This window comes from Gracilinanus agilis, chromosome 2, assembly GCF_016433145.1.
Source record: "Gracilinanus agilis isolate LMUSP501 chromosome 2, AgileGrace, whole genome shotgun sequence".
In the NCBI taxonomy this organism is placed as follows: Eukaryota; Metazoa; Chordata; class Mammalia; order Didelphimorphia; family Didelphidae; genus Gracilinanus; species Gracilinanus agilis.
In genome coordinates this window covers 486797962-486813910 of record NC_058131.1, presented here as the reverse complement: position 1 = coordinate 486813910, position 15949 = coordinate 486797962, and the positions used below count along the sequence as shown (strand labels likewise).

Below are 15949 nucleotides of genomic sequence, written 5' to 3'. Positions count from 1 at the left end.
GGTCTCATTTGATAATTTCCCATCTCCTGTAAAGATATCTGATTGAGCCAATATTCCTTTGAAAACCAATTGCACTGTTTCCTGAAGATACTAGTTACACTGTAGTACCTGGCATTGTAGGAGGAAGCTCATGGAAGGGCCCTCCTTTAGCATATACCCTAATATAAACTTCTTTCAGGAAAAAAAAAAAACACGGTGAAATGTCTGGCATTTGATACAATCTCTAAGATATAAACCAGCTCTGGTATTAGATAGGGCAGCAGGGATTCTTTAATGCTGCAGCAGATGGAGCATTTTTTTTGCTAGCCACAAAAGGATCCTCAACTGGCCACAAATCATATGAATTGCAATGACTGTTTATAATTCATTTTTTATCATCATTTTAACTGGCACTGAATATGTTAATTAGATATCTTGTGGCATGGTGAAACTTGCCATAACTATTGGGCATGGATCAACAGTCCAGATAATAGAAGATACAGGAGAGTATAGTTAATTGCAGTCAGATGGTTATTGTGACCCATTCTTTCTGAAACTCTGATCATTTGGAATGGTCTGACTCTTAGGGAGTGGAGTTACCATGAAAAGATAATGCCTCAAATTTCTATACTATTGGACTTCTTAGGAAGGAGCCAGTAAGGCATGGAGGATAAGTATGATTAGCCTAATTTTGTAGGTGAAACAATTATGGTGCAAATAGTCTAAGATTCTTGCCCATGAATAAACTCTTAATAACTTCCAGTTCTCAGATTTGACCTTGAGTTTCCTGTTTCCTTTCCATCCCCATCCTCCCCTCTATCAAATCATCTCTCCTAAGGCATACAATCCTTTGGTAACACTATAAGAGGAAACTTTCATCTGAAAACATGCAGAATTTTATTTCTTTTTTTTTTTAAACCCTTGTACTTCGGTGTATTGTCTCATAGGTGGAAGAGTGGTAAGAGTGGGCAATGGGGGTCAAGTGACTTGCCCAGGGTCACACAGCTGGGAAGTGGCTGAGGCCGGGTTTGAACCTAGGACCTCCTGTCTCTAGGCCTGACTCTCACTCCACTGAGCTACCCAGCTGCCCCAGATTTTTTATTTCTAATAGGAAAATGGTAAAAGAAATTCAGTATTTTCTCATACCTCTATAGTCTGAGATGTCTTGAATTTGTTATGCTTCCCTGACGTTGGCAAAGACCTTGAGGTTTGTTTGTACAAGAGTTATCAGTGGTTAGGATTATAGCCTTGTAATCCCCTGATAGACAAATCTAGAAGTCTTACTATTTCCATAATGATAGTAGACCTCAGTGTGTCATACCACAACCTCTCACTGACAAAATGTTTCTGTGATTCCAAGAAGACATTTTTTTCTATCTTAGCTCCCTCTGTTAGAACTTTGTGATTCACAGTCAGGGCATTCTTAGACCTGAAATGAGCACAGGATTCCCTTACTCCTTCATTGACAGAAAATGCCCTTCTACTGCCCTAAAGAGTCTCTGGAAAAGGTACTGCATATGTGAATTATCATATCACTTTAGCCAGAAGCAAAAACTGGCTTTCCCATGGTCATTCAAAGACTCTGTCAGGATTCATTCTGAATTCCTAAGTGAAGAATTCAGCCAGTTACGTATTTAATTACCTGATGGAAGTCAGTTACCAATGAAAATCAATTTACATTCAACTTAATCTTCTGTTGGCATCCAAGGGATGGAGTTGGGGTAAAATCTATGAGTTATTCATTCAAAAGATAAATTTACAAATATATCTGTATAGAGTAAACAGAGAACATATTTCCCCATAGCAATACATAATGTGGTTAGTCACTTGTACCACCATTATAATGTCATATTCTCAAGTTTATTTTTTAATAGCCTGTTCTAGACATGTGGTTCCCCACCCCACCCCTAAAAAAACATAAGATTCAACCTTGAATCACTTGGAAATAGAGCTCCTTTTCTTTGTCTGATTTTCCAGCCAAAGAAAAAGAAATTTCAAGACTACTGAAAGGCTCTTTTAATGTATATGTAGGCTTGCCCAAAGAAATATATCCTCACAATATCATTTGTTCAGTTGTTTCAATTATATCCAATTCTTCCTGACCCTATTTGGGGTTTTCTTGGAAAAGGTAGAATATTTTTGCCATTTTCTTCTCTAGCTCATTTTACAAATGAGGGAACTGAGGCAAACAGGGTTAAGTGACTTGCCCAAGGTCACAAAGCTAGCAATTATTGGAAGCCAAATTTGAACACTAGGCTGAGCACTCTATCCTTTGCTCTATGTAGCTGCTTTGAAAATATCACTAATAATTTTATTTTGCTTACATTTTTTTTGTTTGCTAGTCATAGAGGTCCCTGATTCATCTGGGCAATTTTTCAATCATTTTTGGTTTGAGTTGATGAAAGACTGCAGGATCTAATCTCTAAATTCAGCATTCTAGTTCCAACTTCTGTAGCATCGCCCAGGCTGAATTTCCCAAGCTTCGAAGGCACACTCTCCTTGCATCTTTCTGTTGGAACTCCTCTCCTAAAAATCAGCTGAGTCTTCCTTGATTCCTCTCATTGTTAGTGTTCACTCGTTCCTCAGATTATCACTATGTACTAAATCATTTGCACATTATCCTACTTCCCATTCCAAATGTTTCTTCTATGAAGATATATATGTATATATGTGCACATATAATACATGAGTGTTTAGCATATGTATGTTTATATGCATATATATATATATAATCAGCTATGTTAGCTTTGTATTCTGAGTATCTAGTATGGAGCTTTGTATATTTTAAGTGCTTAATAAATGATTGTTGTATTGGACTGCAGTCACCTGAAACAAATCAGTCTCACCTAGTGAGTGATAAGGATTAAAAAGCTAAAAGAAGACTAGTTACCACCACAATAGAGTTCATAATGAACATGAGACTCTTCTTCTAATCTGATCCATGGGTCAGGCTTCGGAAGAGGCATTTCAGAAAGTTTGTTGAAACATCAGTGCTGAGTTACGTTGATTTCAGTATCTTCCTCGAAATGATTAAGGTAAATAAAGAAAAATAAAAATGATTCAAGTCAACATATAAGTGGAACCAAGAGATTTATATATGCATAAATATATCATGAAAAATGGGAAACAAAGTGATACTGGACATAAACGTAGCTATTAGTTTGCTTTATAGTTGTTTTACCCATCATTTTGGTTCAATTCATTTATGAGCGGAGCAAGTGTATTATTACTGTATTATGTGTGCATGGGGGGTGGAAACAGAGCATATTCATCAAGGGATGGAGAAGGGGTATTTACCCTCTTTTGCAGTTTTCCCCAGGCCATTAAGTGAAATAAATTGATTCTGTGGAGCTAATTTTGTAATTAAAAAGCTTATCATGGCTTTCTATAATGAGCTAAGTAAACAGACAGTAATTCAGTTACAATATTTACATGTCTCACACTAGGGGAATGTTTGTTTAGAAAATTAAATAATAAAGGGGAAAGAGGAGAGAATTTAAAACAAAATGGTGAGAAAAGCCATGGGGAGGGCAAGAAATGGTGAAACAATTATCAATTGTTTCAGAAACAATTCCCTCAACAATTTTTTTTGGTGATATAGAAGAAAATAAGCTATTTGTAATTGTTCCTGAGAGACAAATGACACTGGTTAGTGAACAAGGACATGAGAAGCCTATGATATCTTTAAGAAACTTTGATTTGATTTTTCTTGAGATCTGATGCAAATTGACCTGAGACCAAAAGGTACTGGGTTTTCCATTTGTGTAACAGGAATTCTTTCTAAATATCCTAAAATACCCTTCCCCAAATCCTTAATTTTTCTGTCTTTGGAGAGGAGTACTGAATGTGTTTCACAAGGCACAGAAAAAAAATTAGACAGATGCAAGGATTCTGGAAGTCAGATACAGTACAAAGCTTAACCTGCCTTTAGGAAAGCAGAATGTAATTGTTCAAATTGAAGTCTGAAAGACCTGAAGCTTTTATTTTTGAAAATGGTTCAAAGATGCTCCAAGGGTCACTATAGAACTACACCTTTGACATCTCCTCTGGGAAGTGGAACCTACAAAGAAACATTTCCCTGTATTGACACAGTGAAATTCTGGCTTAGAACTGACTCAGAGGGAAGAGCCTAATATACTCCATCATATGACACTTGGTTTTCTTATTAGATGTCTCTAATTCAAGTAATGATCAGGCCATACTCTGTTTGGCTTAAAAAAGATCAGACAGGCAGACTCATAGCCTGAGGTGAAGTAGCAGCAATCAGAGAAATTTTTCTGGGCTCTTTTGGAAAGTCACCACCTTGAACTTGAACTGAATATCCCATTTTCTCTCTGGACTTAGAGGTTTTTGTTTGTTTTTGTTTTGATTTTGGGTCTCAGTGGGCTCTAACATCTTTTTGAAAGATGAACAACCAAAAATTTCTATTATTATGATGCTTATTTTTATAAACTGTAAGACCTGTTAATTTCATTTCTTTCAATACTGAAGGAGACTGAATCTGGAGCTTTCTATTCACTTCCCATTGTTTCCCAATGCCACCCTCATTAAAATGGCTATCTTTCCAGAGTCCATGTACCATGGCCAGTTCCCTCCCAAATAAAGTTTCTAGGGTAGACACTCTTTGGCTTTTTGTTTCTTATCTCACATAGCTTGCAATATGTGACAAAAATCTAGTTTTATTTTTTTTTAATTCTGTACTTTAAACACACCCAAAAAGGACATTTCCTTATATATAACAGAAAACAAAGGCTTGCCTATGATATCGTGACTATCTCTTTCATGCTTCTTGTGAAACAGTATTTTTTCAAAGGAGGACTGAAGCCCCATGGAGTAGCATGTCCAGTGAATGCAAAAGATATATTAAATTATACATATATATTATGTATAGGTGTGTACAAGAAACACACCTATACATAATATATAAACATACTTACACTTACATATGTTTACTATTTTTCTCTCTGTCTAACTGTCCATCTGTCTCTCCCATTGTCTTCTCCATCAAATTTCCTCAGTGGGAACTCACGCAAAATCTCTTTAAGAAAGCACTCTGTGACAAGATAGACCCTCTGAAGTGAATATTTCTGCCCGATAACTCTCAGATGATCAATTGTAATCTCAACAGTCAATGAACAAAGTATTGCTTCTAGAATTGCAGGATGGTTTTTAGACCTCTTGGCAAGAGGAACATATACATTATTTCAAAATCTCCAAGATAGCAATGTTTAGCTGGACACAATAAGTTCACCTCCAAAACAGAGGAGATGTTCAATCTGAGGCAGCCAAATGAGAAAATGAGCTGAAGCTGGTGGTTGATTATTTGTGTCTGAAATGATGGACTTTTAATTTAAGGTGCATTTGTTTTGCTTTGACTTTTTCTTTAGTGATGGTCTGTGATTTCATCCATGTGAGGAACTCCTGGAATGGGCATTTCCTACACCAATGAAGATTGGCCACTTTGTAATACATTTTGTAAAAGTTGCCTTTGGAGACAGAGAGCTTAAACAATCTCTGTATAGTCAAAGAGCTGTTATATATCAGAAGGAAGATTTAAATCAGTGTCTTCTTGAACCCAAAGCTGGTATTCTATCTATTGTACCACTGTCTCTCTTACCATTTGCTATGATGAAATTCTGTAAATTCTACTTATCAACAAGCATAACTATAGAGAAAGGGCTGATATAATTGTTAGAATCCTGACCAGTTGCATGAATGCTGCCAGTGCCCTTTCTCACAGATTTATTACACAAATAGTTTTCAAGCAGGTTAGTTATTTCCTGAAGTGAGAAATGTGGAGGATGAAGGGGATAAGTAACCACTGCTTATTAAAAGGAACCTATAACTTTCCCCCAATGAAGTCCTTGCTTACCATTGCTGCCTTACCTCTGCCTTCTCCTCCCATCCTTTGCCACCCCTCCCCCTCCCCTACATGCCATCTGTCAGCTTCTGTCTACAACACGTGAAGTCTCCTAAGTATCTGAGTATCATTTTAGATCCTATTTTGCAGGTTAAAAGCAGTAAATTGCAGATGGCAAGCTTTTTTTTCCTTGAGATTACTGAAAGCTGGGGGTAATTTTGTCGTGAGTCACATTAAAAAAAGAACAAGTGATGTTATACAGCTCCCACTTAACATGAACATGTGCAAAGATCATCCATCTATCCACCCATCCATTGAGCAAAAAATGGGGGCCTTTTTTTCTTTCTCGTGTTTAAGAGAATAGATTTTTGGAGTGAAAGAATGAGTATAGTTTAGGATGCTGGATCATAGTGATAAACTAGGTTATCAGTCTTATCTTTAATCCACCAACAGTTATAAATATTTATGGAGAACCTACTATGTGAATGATACTGTACATTACTTAGGCAATGGGATTTCCTAGAAGAATGACTGATTGGATGAATGAAGGATAGGCCATCATCTTTGTATTTAAGAAACTGACTTTCAAAAAAAGGGCAAATGATATCATTTAGAAAAAAGAGCTGTAATATGTGAAAAAGTAATTATAATTCCAAACTAAGTCTTTGATCCCAAGGGTCTTAGTTTAGAACTATTTTCTTTTCTTGATTTTTCTCCCTACTGATTCTGTGCTTATACACCCCAGCTGGAGCTTAACTTATAGAATAAAATGAGTAAGGGGGGCAGGCCAGCAGCCTTTTTCAGTATACTTAATGAAGTAAAGCAGTTCCTATAATCCTTCAAAAGAATAGGGCTTACTAATGTTGTAGCAGATCTTAAATCCTGGAAAGGATCTAAGGAAATATTAAAGGCTGGGGTTAGAAAAGGTGGTGAGGGAGATGGAATATCACCAAAAAAGAATTTCATTTGTTTTTACCTTTCTTTGTATTTTGAGTGCTTAGCATCATACTAGGCACATAATAAACACAATAAATATTCTTGTTGATCTGAGGACAACTCTGAAGAAAACACAAAGGTCAGAAAATAGAAAGATTCGCTTAAAAAAATTTCTCCTCCTTTTATCATTATGCCTAATGATGGTATGAAATAAAGAAACAATTTTGAATAGTAACTAACAGAAGGGGCATCACAGCATAGTGGATAAATGGCTCATCTTATATTTTAAAAGTCCAAGTATTTCATAAACAGAAACAATGATATCTAAAAGGATATGTCTATAAACACCTTTTATAAGCTAAGAGTTATTTCTTCAACTTTTCCACATTCCTCTATCTCTGATCATCCTAACAAAATGTGCCAAGTGTGAGATTCTGTCTTATACTACTTCTAAGTAAGGAAGAAATCATCATAGTTAATTAAGGAAGAACAGAAGAGATAACTCAAATTGAATAGGATTCACTTAGTCACTGAATTATGGGATGTAGATAGTATCCTCAAAGAGTGACACAGTGGAGATCATAAAAGTTCATATTCCACTGTAATCAAGTGGCACAATTGATATGGAGATATGATCATAATAGAGACGTGATAAAATAGTCTTGGCTGGAGACCATCTGAAATATTCTATTTGGTTCTGGGCGTACCATTTAGGAAGGATATTTATAAGTTAGAGTATGTCCAGAGGAGATAAATCAAAATGTGGAAGAGCCTCAAGATCATTTTAAATGACAATTGGTCAATTGGTAGGCCCTGACTCCAGTAGATTTCAAGCTCCTTAAAAGGAAGGGCCACATTTCATTTATCTTTTCATGCTCTTCAGCACTTAATAGAATTCTGGTACTTTTAAAATGTTGAATGAATTATTTTTAAAGTGTAAAAGGCATTATCCATTCTATATTGCTTATATTGGCATCATTGTGTGAACTGGGAATGGACAGAGTTTTGACTATAGAAGACAATGAAAACTCATATATTAAAAAATTATAAGGAAATTAATACCAAAAAATGAGGATTTGTAGAAACAATAAGAGATATTTAGCCTGGAGGAAAAAAAAACTTGGTGGCAAAATAATTATTTTCAATGACTTAAGATCATTTTATCCAAGATGTATTGACTTTCTTCTGTCTGACCCAAGAAGGAAGTAGCCCAAGGTCTAAGTTGCTATGAGGCTAATTTTGGCTTCATATCAGGAAAAGCTTTCAAATAAAAGAGTTGTCCAGAATGAGGTTCCTTAGGACAGGACAGCTTTCTTTTCATTGGAGATCCTTAAGCAAAGATAGAAGGCTATTTCCCCAAGATACTACCTTGCTGATTTCTCCTTTTAGCTTTAGGTTGGACTAGATGGTCAGTGAAGTTGGCCAACATTGGGTGATTCTGAGACTTAGTAACATTATAGTAACCAATAATCCAAGTTATCATAATCCAACATGATACATGCCAACATCAGAATAAGTTGTTTCCTCCCATTTTTTAAAAACAAGATCATACTTTACAGGTCATGGACCAAAAGGGATACCAGCACATTGAGAATTGTGCAAGAGTTAAGGAAGCAATCCAATTTTGTCTTTTCCTTACAAGATGCTTTGTCATTCTTATTGCTGGCATAGGATACTTTGTCTATAACTCTGCTCCATAGTCCCTGGTGATAAGTTATGCTTTGTGAAAAACCTTATTCTATGAGAAGAACATGATGGAAGCTTTGAGTCAATGTTGACTTAAAAGTAAATGCATTTCTGTATTTAGGTGAGAGTAACACTTCATCATTGTTCTACTCTACTCTAACTTGATGAATAATCAATACAGCTTTTATAGAAATTCAGAAACAAGTATGGCTTGCCTCTGAGTCAGAGATGGCATTTTTACTAGAAGAAAAACAACATCAACAAAACCAAGCAAGAGAATTTCGTGAGCTTAGGCAACAACAAAGGGGGCGAGACTAGTGAAGGGAGAATGGATTGAGTTGTATAGAGTTAACAGTGATGATTCCCAAGAAAACATTCCTCAAAAATGTTGTTAAAATTTCAGGAATATATACTCCTTCCTAGTACTAAAACTTCCCTAGAGTTTAACTCTCATGATACTCACTAGCTTTTTTTTTTCCTTTCCCAGAAGTTGATAGATAATACTAATGATAATAATAGTAGATATTTTAAAATTTACGAAGCTTTTTATGTAGAGTATCTCATTTAAAGCTCATAATATAAGCATTACAAGAATTTTGCCAGGAAGAGAAATCTAGCTCACTGGTCTCTAATTTGCAAACTCTTCTCTTTTCTGATAACCGAAACATTTGTTCTCTTTTCTTACAGTCTCTTTTTCTTCAGTTCTCTAATTTTTTTGAAGTATGACCAAAAGTGCCTCAGCAATTAGATTTAATTGCTGAATTTCAGTTTTTTCAATGTGCTAGGAAGTAGCACATTCATGCCTTGTGCCAATCTAAATGAGGATAACTAGATACCTGACTATCTCCTCAATTATCTTTTCTTTTCTCTTCTTGCATGCCTTTTGCCAGCCTCATTGAGGGTAACTAGATTCTACCTGACCATCTTCTCAATTATCTTTTCTTTCCTCTTCTTGTTAGCCATTTTGCAGTATCTTTCCCAACTTAAAGACTGTACTTCTTGGAAGAAAAAGGAGAAAAATAAGAGGTGAAGGACTGATCCATCTCACTGTTGTCTGTTATTATTTCATCCACTCTTCACAGAAGTTCTACTTTTTCCTTAATCCTTCTCTTCTCTTCCCCCCCTCCCCCACAAAAAAAGACAGCTTGAAAAAACAAAAACCCACTCTTACTCTCTCTAGAATTCATCACTAGTGACAATTTATTTTAGGTTTTACATATCCTAACAAAATTATTATTGGATTATTATTCCTTTCTCTACAAGATCATTTACTAGTCATTTTATAGCTTCAATACAAGTCTCTTTTAAATTTATATTTCTTAATGAGTTTTTTGGGCTTTCATTTCAGCCATTTTAGGAAGCTACTCATTTTCTTCCTCTTTGGAATAATTTTAATCTTTAATACTTCCTTCCTTAGAGTTTCTTATCCCCTTTGGCCTAACTTCCTGTCAAAAATATTAGATTGCTAGGTCCTACTCATTATTTCTCAGAACTCTTTAAAATTGGCTTTCCCAAGGTTTAGCATGACTATTACACTATGTTAGGCTGTTCTTTCCTTATGAGTTCAATGATGGAACTATCACTTTTCTCTCATATTTGCAAAATGCTTATAGTTTTTATTTTGATTTCATATACATTTTCTCATTTGATCTTCACAAAAGGGCAAGGTAAGCATTCATAGATATGTAGAATTTATACATGTATATTAGAAACATATTGCAAATGAGGAAATTTATCTTAAGAGAAATTAAGTGATGTACTTGAGGTCACACAATACAAATAGGAGAAAGAATAGCTTTTGATTTTTTTCTTACATTTCAGCATTTGCTGACTTATTAATTCAACAAATATTTATACTGATATTAATATTTCTCTGCAACATTGAGTCTTTTTCAAAATTTCACTTGTAACATGCTAAAATAAAATTAATATACAGGTCTAAGTACTCAAAGGGAAATATTGAGAAGAGTAGCAGGTAGAATCTTCTGTGGATTCTCACTGAGGCCACGATAAATTATTAGTAATAACGAAAATCAAATCATAGAAAGGCATGCAAAGATATACTATTTAAAAGCTCTTCAGCCATATTTACGAAAAATCTAAAAGAAGGTTGCAAAGATTAAGCTTGAATTGTTTTGATGATGTCTAGAAGAAAAAAGTCATGTAATAAAAAGATATCAAAATATGGTTCATGAGCCTTGTGTGATTCATAATACTCCTAAGTGCAGCCAAGATTAAAGTATAATTGAGAAATATTTAATAAAATATATAAAAATCTAATATGACATAGACAAGGTTAATATGTGATTTTCTTTGTCAATACACTCCTTCTGGGTATCCTAATGTACAGTTTAGTGGTCCCTCTGAATCTGTTCTTACTGGTGTAGTTGGTAGACCACTGGATTTGGAGTGTGGAGGATCTAAATTAATGTTTCTTTCTAAATAGTAGAGAGAAAAGCTAGCTGGTACTTTGAAAATAATTATTCAAAGATACAAATAAAAATGTTTAGTTGGTTGCTATTCTAAAGATATTTTTAGAAAGATGATTTTAGCTTTATTGGGGAGGGGATGTGGAGGAGGGAGTATAACAAGCAGGTTACTAAGCAACAGGTTGACCAGAAGGTCATTTTATGAGAAAAGGAATGCTTGTGACAAGTCAGAAACACACATTGGCAATTCATCATTCCCCAATCAACAAACATTAGGCATGGTGCTAATCAGATGTCTAACTCAATCTCAGCCCTTTGTGAAGTTCAGAGCTTGCAGGTCCAAATGGCTTGAAGCTTCTAAACCAGGAATTCAGAAATGGCAGTGGAGATATCCAATAGTACAATCTCAATCAAAGCTATCTTTTGGCTTTTTTTATCTCTCCCTCACAACCCAGATTCCATTCTCCTTATGTGATGTTATTTATACTCTAAGTTTTGATCAAATGTTTCTACCATTTCTTACTTTTTCTGTTTGCTTGTTTTCTCCTAAAATATTAAATAGACTAAGAGAGAACCTGGCATAATAGATAGAGATTGGTCTCAAAACTAACAAAACTTGGATCCAAGTTTTGCCTTTCACACCTACTGGTTTGTGACCTTGAGCAAATGATGCAAACATCTCCATGTTCTTGGTTTCTCTCTAAATTATTAATTGCAAAGAAGTCTCCAACCTATATTGATGGAGGGACAGTTTCCTTACCAAAGAGTTTCCCCAAAATAGTGAAATCTTAGGTCAATCCTTATACTACCTATAAAACAGATTATGATGAATGGGGATCTCAGACAGATTACAGTAAGCAGATTTTGGTGATAGGATATTCTTTTTCATTGGTTAATAAATGAGGAAAATTAAAGAAAGATAACCACAAGAAAAATTTATGATAGTTATTTATAGATTGTAATGGGACTTCTAACCAATGCCCATCTATACATTTGAAGAGAAAACAATTCCATCAATTAAAAGTAAAATTTGTCTGTACTATGCCTTGAAGGAGGTCATAATGAAGTTCAGTAGAAAGTGATTTACAATTGGAGAACTAATTTCTACAGAAATGAGGATGGTGGGAAGATGAGAAAACCAAGAGGAAAAAGTCAAGTATCTCAATTAGTGAGAGTATCCAAAACAGGAAGAATATAAACACTCTTGACTAGCTTGTCAGCAAATCAGCAATAAGTCAAGAAAGGATGCTATTTTACATATATTCTGATAGGTCTTCAAAAATTGGAATATAGTCTCATTTCTTTGATGCTAGTTTACATATAGTTTGTCCTCTTTAACTATATCATTAGAACATCAATTTCTCAAGCTCTTTCTTCCATAAAAGGCAGTCTATAATACAAAATTATTTAAAATTGTGGGATTTTGTAAAGTACAGAATGGTTATATGTGGCTTGTATCAATTAATTCAGGCTTTTATTATATTTGCCTAATGCTAAGAAACTAAGTTTGTAAGAACTCACTCACCTGTATGGCAGATTAGACTGCTTTGGTGATGATGTAATATATAAATTTCTGTGAATCTCAAAGTGTTCATCTCAACATTACTGAAGGACATGTTCAACAGTGAAGAATAAAAGTGGGGGTGGCTCTAAAGGGTTGGTGATAATGGTGGAACAAAATGAGTGAGTTATATATTACCATCACTATTTGTGTTTTTCAGTCATCTAGCATAATTCCTAGTTGAAGTTTCAACAACTTATAGGTAAATGGTTCTCCTCTCCTTTTGGTCTGCCGTGATTGTGGTGACATGTGTTTTCTAATATGTCTTAATGGCTGAAAAATTCCAATGAGAATAAACTGAATACTGATCTTGAAGAAAAAATTGCTTGTGAACTAAAAGTAAGTGTATTAAAAGGTTAAAACACTAAGCTAAGAAATCAATGAGAATTATAATTTGGAAACATTATACAATTAACAGGTAATAGGATTATTAAGAAATATTCATTTAGAACCAGAGATTAATGACCTGGGTTCTAGAAATTATTTTTATGACTATATCTTAATATTATTGGTTTCTTTGGCAAACCTAAATTTTCCCCCCTCCCTCAAGCATTTAAAAACATATCAGACTGCCAAAGGCATCCATATCACATAGAAAAGTTGAGATATCCTGATGTTTAAAATTTACTTGGTCTATATTTCTGACAGAATGGGTTATAGAGATGTTCAGCAAATACTTTGAGATTTTTTAAACATGGAGGAATTCTGAAATAGGAGTCAGAAAAATCAGAGTTCTGCATTCAGTTGTACTAGTTATTTGCTATTCAGTTTTCACAAATCATAACCTCTTTAAGTCTCAGTGTCCTTTTCTATAAAATTATTATAATATCTGCCCTCACCTACAAGGATCTTTGTGATAATCAGACCATGGTATGCATGTACAAACACTTAAAAAGCACACCATATTAAAGTAAGGTATTAGGATTAATTTGTTTAAGTATAATGCCTATTTTTATAATATATTTCACTATGATTTACTTTATTCTCTTTTATATTAATTTTCTAGAGGTAGGCATCTTGGACTATCCTTGTAAGCACAAAGATATTTTCCTCTCCTGTTTCCACATCTTTCATTTCATCACTATATATACACACATTTATATATATATGTATATACAAAAGTAAATATATATGTGTATTATATATATGTATATATACAAACATACATAAAGACAAGGTTAATAGAGAAAGGAGAAAAGATTAAAGAAAGAAGGGTGTTGAGGCAAAGCTTCAGAGAAGAAGTGACATTCGTAGTGAGTCTTGAAGGAAGGTAAGGTTTTGGAGACACAGAAATGAGCTTGGGAATATCTATAGTCACAGGAATAGAATTTCACATTTGAAAAATAGATGAAAACACTAATTTTGTCTAAGGAATGGAGAGTGAATAAAGGGAATTGTAGAAGGCCACAAAAGAAGATTGCAGCCAGATTGTAGATATTCTTACATGCCAGGCTGAGGTTTTTGTATCTTATTTCAGAACCAATAAGGAATGACTGAAGTCTTTTGATTAGAGGAATACCATGGCTTAACCTTTGCCATTGCAAGAATTTTTTGGCAGCTCTGTGGAGAAAGAATGGAGAGAGGAAGACACTGGAAGCAGAATGAGTAAATTGGAGCCTATTTTAACAATTTAGGGTGAAATGATGAGCTAAGGTTATGGACCAATAAAGAGAAGCTATGAATACAAAACTGACAAATATTAGAATCATAAGTGACTACTGATTAAATGTGGAGAGTGAGGTGTAGAGTCAAATATGTTTCTGAAATTATGAAGCTATATGACTAACATTATAATAGTGATTTCTAAAAATGGGAAAATTCAGAGAAGGGATAGGTTTAGGGATAAAGATAAATAATAGTCCAACATTGGATAACTTGAAATTGATATAGGATATCCCAATGGAGTTAATCAGCAGCCAGATGGAGTAAGGGCACTGGAGTTTGGGGAAAAGATTAGAAATGGTTATATAGATTCGAGGATCATTTGTCTAAAGATAATCATTGAACCCATGGGAATTAATGAAATCACCAAAGAAGGCAGTCCAGAGTAACAGAAGGAGGCTCAGTACATATTTATCATCAATCTCAAGCTTGAGGAAGAAGGGAGAGAAATTAGATGACAAAACAGGAAAGGAGACTGAATAGGAGAGATGGGATAGACAGGAGGAGATTCAGGACAAAACAATGTCATGGAAGCCAGGGGATGAGGTGGCAGTTAATGTGTCAGATGTACAGAGAGGTCAAAAGGATGAGGACTGAGAAAGGTCACTGGACTTGGCAGTTAGGAGATATAACTTGGAGAAAGCTTTCAGTGAAGAAGTATATTGGGAGGATATTATTTGTCCACAGTAGTGATGAAGTTTGCCACTTCACATGGGCTACTGGCTTTTGCCAACTAAACTTTTCACTGATTATATGAAGACAATCAGATTTCATGGTTTTGAATCTCAGCAAATTAACACAAAATTTAGAGCCACTGAACAATCATCAACTGCCTTTCTGTGTGTGCTGTCTGGCTACTGGTACTTTCATTTTTCTTTCTCTGAGTTTCAAACGATCTGGCACGAAGCCAAATGGGATATAATTAATCATAAGTGATCCACAATACTTCAAGAGATAAGTTTCTTTGCCCCTAAAATTCACCAGGCTAATAATAAATATTCAAAAGAAGTTTATTTAGACTTTTTGCCTTCATTAAAAAAATTAAAACATAAAGATTTTTGGAAGAGCAATAAATGTACATACCTGGAACGTTTTTTGTTTTTGTGTTTTGTATTTTGTTTTTGTTTTTGTGTTTTTGTTTTTTGCTAGAATTTAAACACTCTGCCCATGCTTTTTACTGTCTATTACTCTGGATGATAATAGAAACCAAAACTGGTTACAAGCATTAGTCACATATCTAACCTCACTCACCCTGAGTATGATAGCAGTGGTTTCCGAAAATGGGGTTAATAGGAAGATGCCCAGTGGCCCCCTAGTTTCCTTTTACCATTTGCTCTGTTTGTTATCTCGCAGCTTTATGCATGCCAGTGGAGTCGGTGCCAAAAAAAGCCTTTGGCAAGCATGGAACCGAAGAAAGACTTGACACCTGTCTATAAGTGCTGTATGAACAGGAAGGGGGACTGCTTAAACATACCTATAATCCTCTGCTACCTGGTAGGTCCAGTTTACGTAAGGAATCTGGCAGACTAATGTGTTTCAGCTCAGGTGCCAGAATTAATGGTGGCCATGCTGATGCCTTCTCTCTTCAATGTTCTCTAAGGATGAGGTTTATATAATATTGCTAGGACTATGTTAGAACTGGGTGTTCTGATTCCTATAAAATTCATTTACTCATCTTTCCTTTGTGTCCAACTCTTCATGATTCCATTTGAAGTTTTCTTGGAAAAGATACTGGAGGGGTTTGGTATGCTCTTCTCCAGCTCATTTGACAGCTAAGGAAACTGAGACTAATGGGGTTAAGTGGCTTGCCCAGAGTCACACAGCTAGTAGGTATCT

General features: G+C 34.9%; 1 protein-coding gene across 5 annotated transcripts in view; it reads right to left on the bottom strand.

Annotated features, from left to right (window-relative positions):
• Positions 1-15949, bottom strand: part of NRXN3 (neurexin 3) — a 2038283-nt gene that overhangs the window by 858892 nt on the left and 1163442 nt on the right. The window lies entirely within an intron of this gene.